Below are 8,016 nucleotides of genomic sequence, written 5' to 3'. Positions count from 1 at the left end.
GATGAACAATGGAGGAGGAAATGCCAGGAGCAATGCTGAGCATTTCTAAAAACGCAGTGTCAATCTGGTGTTGCTACGATACAGGACAACTTGCTCAGCAAATAGTGGCAGTGACATGCTCTGGGCAGAGTTAAGTGATCCCACAACCAATGGATCAGATTCACACTTTTCAGCCCTACCTCACTGAGTTGTGAATAATGGTGGACGATTAAACAACTAACTAGTATATTACATTTAAATAAGGCCAGCTTGTGAACAAGAAAGCTAAGGTAGTTGAAGTGAACTGGCATATGAGTCAAGGAGATAGATCAACAGAGAAACTGTTACAGGTGTTTAAGGGGATATGATTTGGAGATGCCGGTATTGGACTGGGGTGTACAAAGTTAAAAATCACACAACACCAGGTTATAGTCCAACAGGTTTATTTGGAAGTATTAGCTTTCTGAGCGCTGCTCCTCCACACACCCATCTAATGAAGGAGCAGTGCTCTGAAAGCTAGTGCTTCCAAACAAACCTGTTGGACCAAAACCTGGTGTTGTGTGATTTTTAACTTTAAGGGGATAGCTCACAATATTCAAAATAAGTGTACTCCTATTATAAAGATAAAGTCTAATTGGAGGACCACATTCTCTAGTTACCTAAAGGAGTTAAAGAAAGCACCAAATTGAAAGAAAAAAGTATTTATTTGCACAAATTTGAGGGGCATGTCAGATAATTGAACAGAAAACTCAGAAAGTCAGAGAATGAGCAAATAAAAACAGGAGAAAGAAATCAGAGTACGTGAAGAAGCTAGCTAGAAATGTAAAAGATGGATGGCAAGAGGTTCCACATTAGAAGGGGAACAAGGAAGTAAAGTGAATGTTGATCCACTGAATAGTGAGAATGGGGAGTTATAGCAGATAATAAGGAAATGCTGGATAAAACAAACCAAATATTTTGCTTCTGTTTTCGTTGCAAAAGGTACAAGCGCATTCCAGTGTAAGTTTTAGGGGTCACACTATTCAAACTCAAATATTAACATAAATTTGTTTATTTGAGACTCAAGGCAGTACTATAACTCAGAAAAAAAGTTATGTTTTAAATGATACCTATCAAAGCTGGACAGCAACATTGCAGGTATGTTATGGATCTGTGTCTCTATCTCCAATCTTTTGAGGGCTTTCCCCTTCCAATTGGAAGTAGGATAACTTCACAACTATTGCACACATTGGTCACTGAAAGCTGTTACCTATTACCTCTTTCTAAGCACAACCCACATCATTACATAAGCACATTCTGATTGGCCTAGGCTAGGTAAGGCTTATTGCTCATTGATTAAGGGATTTCTAATCAATGTCTACTTGGTTCTTAAGGGTGATGGACATTGAGTGATGTCACCTCTCACTATCTCTTAAATGGTTCCTTAATTTGCCAATTATCCATGGGTCCAACCTCATCATTAATTTCTGACATTGTCACTTTATTATTTTCACTAAACTAAATGATTATTTGTAATGTCCTTTACCTCGCTAATACAGAGTTAGGGAGGCATTTGCCATCAGCATCCACAGATTGATCTCTTTGAGCTCATCGTTCAATTCTCAGTTATTTGGAAAGCTCCCATTAAATCAAGCACTTACTTATCACTGACCATTTTTTTTGGGTGGGATTGTGCTGTGTTTGAATGCTTTGAAATAGTTTATATTGCCTAGTTTGCTTTAAAAGCAAAACTAATAGATGATCAGAAAGTATATTAATCTCTACAAATTATTATACAAGGTATATTAAAATCTAAAGAATTACACAATTATAAACATAACCACATTATCACAAAGTTAACTCTCATAATCAAATTAAGATATACCAATATAAGGAGACAGCTGGGGTTACAATTTCATAAGGAATAATGATCTGTGATTATACAATCTCATCTGATTCTAGTTGGAAAGTCTATCTCTTAACTACACACAAACTGAACAGAACCCTTCAGTCTAATTGCTATAAATCTCAAACATTAGGTTATTGTCTTCACTCTGTTCGCAATCCGACAGTGTATTTCTTTGTCAAATGAAGCCAAGCAGAGTCAAATGATATTACATTATCAAAGTCTATTTTAGATATACTTAAGCAGAATAAAATAATATTAGATTGCTCAATGATTAGGCACAAGTTGTGTGATTTATAACTAAGTCAATTATGAAATTTCAGTTTTGCTAATAATCCTATATCTAGCTGTAAATCAGGAAGTGCATTTGGGAAGGTGATGGCCTAGTGATATTAACACGGACTGTTAATCCAGAGGCCCAGGTCATGTTCTGGGGATCCAGCTTTGAATCCTACCATTGGCCGATTGTGGAACTTGAATTCAACAAAAAAATCTGGAATGAAGGGTTGAATGATGACCATGAATTCATTGTAGATTGTTGGGAAAAACCCATCTGTTTCACTAAACCCCTTCGGGGAAGGAAACTGCCATCCTTACCTGCTCTGGCCTACATGTGACTCCAAACCCATCGCAATGTGGTTGACTCTTACCTGCCCTCTGGTCAATTAGGGATAGGCAATAAATGCTTCCCTTGCCAGTGATGCCCTCATCTCATGAATGAATGAGAAAAAGGTAAGAAGAAGCAACAAAGAATATTGATGAGGGCAGAGTGGTAGATGTGATCTATATGGACTTCAGTAAGGCATTCGACAAGGTTCCCCATGGGAGACTGAATAGCAAGGTTAGATCTCACAGAATACAGGGAGAACTAGCCATTTGGATACAGAACTGGCTCAAAGGTAGAAGACAGAGGGTGATGGTGGAGGGTTGTTTTTCAGACCAGTGACCAGTGGAGTGCCACAAGGATCGGTGCTGGGTCCTCTACTTTTTGTCATTTACATAAATGATTTTGATGTGAGCATAAGAGATACAGTTAGGAAGTTTGCAGATGACACCAAGATTGGAGGTGTAGTGGACAGCGAAGAAGGTTACCTCAGATTACAACAGGATCTTGACCAGATGGGCCAATGGGCTGAGAAGTGGTAGATGGAGTTTAATTCAGATAAATGCGAGGTGCTGCATTTTGGGAAAGCAAATCTTAGCAGGACTTATACACTTAATGGTAAGGTCCGAGGGAGTGTTGCTGATCAAAGGGACCTTGGTGTAAAGGTTCATAACTCCCTGAAAGTAGAGTCACAGGTCGATAGGATAGTGAAGACGGCATTTGGTATTCTTTCTTTCATTGGCCAGAGTATTAAGTACAGGAGTTGGGAGGTCATGTTGCGGCTGTACAGAACATTGGTTAGGCCACTGTTGGAATATTGAGTGCAATTCTGGTCTCCTTCCTATCGGAAAGATGTTATGAAACTTGAAAGGGTTCAGAAAAGATTTACAAGAATGTTGCCAGGGTTGGAGGATCTGAGCTATAGGGAGAGGCTGAACAGGCTGGGGCTGTTTTCCCTGGAGCGTCGGAGGTTGAGGGGTGACCTTAGGTTTACAAAATCATGAGGGGCACAGATAGGATAAATAGACAAAGTCTTTTCCCTGGGGTCGGGGAGTCCAGAACTAGACATAGGTTTAGGGTGAGGGGGGAGAAATATAAAAGAGACCTAAGGGGCAACTTTTTCACACAGAGGATGGTATGTGTATGGAATGAGCTGCCAGAGTAAGTGGTGGAGCCTGGTACAATTGCAACGTTTAAGAGGCATTTGGATAGGTCTATGAATAGGAAGGGTTTGGAGGGATATGGGCCGGGTGCTGGCCGGTGGGACTAGATTGGGTTGGGATATCTAGTCGGCATGGACGGGTTGGACCGAAGGGTCTGTTTCCATGCTGTGCATCTCTATGACTCTAAGAGAAGCATTTGGTGAATTGCAATCACCAGGGAAACAGCACTAATCAAATTGATGGAACTATGGCTTAAAAAAGATGGCTGAAGTAATAGATGTATTAGTATTCATTTTGCAAAATTCACTAGATTTTGGTTTGCTAAGGAATTGTAAGTTATTCTAAGTTGTATGGGCTAATGATTAACTCAATTCTAAAGCACAGAAACAGGCCATTCATTATCCTGCCATTCTATTTTCATTAACTGGCATATTCTGATCATTAATTGGTTAAAGATTAGAGAGCATTGCCTGAGCTTATTTAATGATAAACATGGTTATCATCTGGCAAGTTTCTGATTTAATAGCTTTAATTTTTATTTCTCTTTAAAACATATTTCATTGACTAGACTTGTCCCTTCTGTGTAGAATGTTAATGTAAAGGCAGCATAATCATGTGAAAACACCTCGCCTAGTTTCCTCAGCATGAAATCTTTCAACAAATCTTTCAGGTGCTTCAAATGCTCTTGCTCATCTGTTTAGCCATCTGCAGTGGTCACAATTGGAAGCTGTCTATACAAATCACTTCCAAATGAGCTGTAATAATTTGTCAAGCTCAATTTCCTTAAATTCTGTCACTCCTCTGTTGATTCTCTGTCTCTAACAATACCTAAAGGCCGAGCAGACCCGAATACTCTTTATTTTGTACGTGTGCTTTGAATCTCTGCTCAATTGCTTTCCAATTCTGTTGAATGTGGAGTGAAGCATTTCATGAGATGAGGTCAGATATGAATTGGTTTTGCTTTATTTCTCGGACAAGTTGACTTGCAGTCAAAACTTTTAACTACTTCATCCAATCTCCGATCAATGTTTGAAAAATCAGAGATTTTTTTTGCTGTTACTTTTATTTTAACTGTTATATGAATGAAAACATTGATCTCTTGTAATTTCAAATCTGGCTCTGAGTATCGAGACTGATCCTGACAGTGTCTAGTTTTGAAATACTTCACCTGACAAATGAGTAGCTCTTCAAAACTTGTGATTTTAAATAAACCTGTTGGGCTATAACTTGGTGTCGTGTGACTTCTGACCTTGTTTTAAAACATTCTGATTTATGATATCCTCTTGTCCTGTGTTTCCGGACAGACTATAATACGGACCCCTATCCTTATTTCCTGTCACTTCCCCACTCTTGCTGGGCTTAAAGGAGACATAACCTATCATTGCCAAAATGAATAAAGACTTGGTATGACGCTGTTGACTTGCATTATACAAGCCCACAGATTGCTTATAGATTCTGGCTTTGCATTTTTAAACCAATGGGAATTTATTTTGTTTTCAATTTCAAACTCTTTCCATTAAGAAAAAGTCAATAATCACAAAACATGACCGATCTTTTTAATGAGTCTTTTCCAATAACTTTCTTTTTAAAATGAAGTAATGACTACTGGAATAGCAATGCATATATTTCATTCCAATTAACCACTTTCCTGGTTCCTAATGACTTCTTTTTGAATTGAAGCATTTTACTTGCATCATATTCTGAAATAGCACTTTCAAATGTTTAGTCAACTATTTCACTCCGATCCTGCCCTGATCCATCTTATCAAACTATATCGTGTTTTTTTGCTTCCTACCTAAATCCTGATGTGAATTGCATTACACTAAATGGGCAGCATGGTAGCTCAGTGATTAGCACTGCTGCCTCACAGTGCAAGGACCAAGGTACAATTCCAGCCTTGGGTGACTGTGTGGAGTTTGCACATTCTCCCCGTGTCTGTTTCCTCTAAGTGCACAGATTTCCTCCTGCTTCCCAAAGATGTGCAGGTCAGATGGATTGGTCATGTTAAATTGCCCATAGTGTTCAGGGATGTGTAGGTTAAGTGGATTAGATTAGATTAGATTCCCTACAGTGTGGAAACAGGCCCTTCGACCCAATAAGTCCATACTGACCCTCCGAAGAGTAACCCACCCAGACCCATAACCCTACATTTACCCCTTGCCTAACAGTATGGGCAATTTAGCAGAGCCAATTCACCTGACCTGCACATCTTTGGACTGTAGGCGGAACCCGGAGCACCCGGAGGAAACCCACGCAGACACGGGGCAAATGTGCAAACTCCACACACATTTGCCTGAGGTGGGAATTGAACCCAGGTCCCTGGCGCTGTAAGGCAGCAGTGCTAACTACTGAGCCACTGTGCCACCCCATGAGAAATGGAAGGTTACAGGGATAGAGGAAGGAATGAGTTGCTCTGTGGAGAGTCAGTATGGACTTGTTGGTCTGAATGGCCTGTTTCCAGAGATTCGGTGAAAATACAAATTGACACTTATATTCTAAATTTGAACTCTGTACCCTATTTTAAGTGTTACTCCATGGATTGAATTTCCAGCCCCAGTGAGGTCAGGAACAGAGGTGGACATGGCAGACAAATACCAATGTGTGCAAGGTGCTGGTTTCCCAAACCTGACTCTATTGCTGGTCATTTCTGCCAAGGTGGACGTGGGCTTTTAGGGTTAGCTGCTTGACCCCATGAGATGTTTCGCATATTATACTCTTGAAGATCCTTGTTAAGGGCAATTAGAGGAAGCCAGTGAAACTTTCAAGTTGATCTCCAGTTTCTAATTCACTCAAAGAGTGGCCTTCTGGATGTCACTGGAAGCTAACATACTGATGCAATAAACAAATAGGAAGATACACGGAAGAGGATTTGAGCAAAGAAGTAAAAATGGGATTAACCATTCCTAAAATATTATATGCAGCCTTGATCCATTTACCTAAGGAAGCTTAGACTTTCCACAAAGAGAAAGCAGCAGAGGTTCATTAGACTAATTGCTACGATGGTAGTGCTGCTCTATGAAGAGAGATTGAGGAGACTGGATGTATATTCTCTAGAGTTTGAAAGAATGAGAGGTGATCTCATTGAAACTTACAGAATAAATAAACTCTAGAGACGGTGGTTGTAGAAAGGATGCTTTCCATGGCTAGAGAATCCAGAACAGGCACATAGCTTCAGAATAAGGGACAAGCCATTAAGAATGGGATGAGAAGGAATTTCTTTATTCAGAGTGCAGTGAATATTTAGAATTCTTTCCTAACAGGGCATTGAAAACTCAGTCATTAAGAATGTTCAAGATTGAAATTGATAGGCTTCCAGTTACAAATGACACCAAGAGATAGAGGAATAATGCAGGAAAGCAGCCTTGATCTTGTCACAGGGTGGAACAGGTTTAAGGGTTACATTCCCTGCTTCAACCCCAATGTTAGTAAAAACACATGATTTAAGTTTAGGTTCAATAATAATGTTAAGATTGCTGGCACTTGCTTCTGTTAATGGGTAAAGCTGACAGCAACATCTCATATTTACATGTGACCAATTAAATGCAGCCATCAGATGATACTTCTTTCCTCCATTGGCTGTGTGGTTTCTGTCATTACCAATAGAATAACTCATACTAAGGAGTTAACCTTCCAGACTTATTATCCACTATTCTCCTATTAATCCTGAAACAAAAGCTTAATTTTTTGCAATCATTGTAACTGAATCTTTAAAGTCTCAGTAAGTAATAATTACTGCTCAAAACCACTGTGGCTCAGAAAACCAAACATGGAGTCTAATCCTTTCAAAATAAAATTGATTCAGATCTGTTCAAATAATAAAAATGAAAAGATATATTCTTCATGTTATAGTTTTCTATGTAAATTTCTGTCTTAATCTGTCATGAGCTTCTATTGTTTATCTATATGTTATACATAAGAAAAACCACAGATAGTTGAGTTCTTATTGAGTCATTTGGAAGATTATTAACAATTTATAATGTACACTAACCTGACATCTCACTCTTACAAATACAGACTGGGTTATATGCTTAATTAGATTACTATTACATTGCATATATAGTTGGCAGGCTGACTAACAATCTCACTCGGAGACTTACCGATACCTGAGTGCCAACTAAACAGAAAATAAGTTGAAAATCATGTTGACAAGAAAGTCACATGTTGTAAAGTCATCTCGCTGATGGAAAGCAATAGTGCCTTTTTGAGGTCTGCGTATTAATGCAACTGATTTTGTAGATTAAGTTTGTGATAATGCTGTGACAAAGATGTGTTTTGTCCTGATTTCTTTTCAAGAGAGAGATTGGAGGACAGGTATCAAGCAGTCTATGAGAAGATTAACAACTTGTGAGGCCTTGGGGGTTATCGTAACATGCTGAGTGGGTGTG

This window comes from Chiloscyllium plagiosum, chromosome 10, assembly GCF_004010195.1.
Source record: "Chiloscyllium plagiosum isolate BGI_BamShark_2017 chromosome 10, ASM401019v2, whole genome shotgun sequence".
Taxonomy (NCBI): Eukaryota; Metazoa; Chordata; class Chondrichthyes; order Orectolobiformes; family Hemiscylliidae; genus Chiloscyllium; species Chiloscyllium plagiosum.
This window is presented reverse-complemented; position numbering follows the sequence as displayed.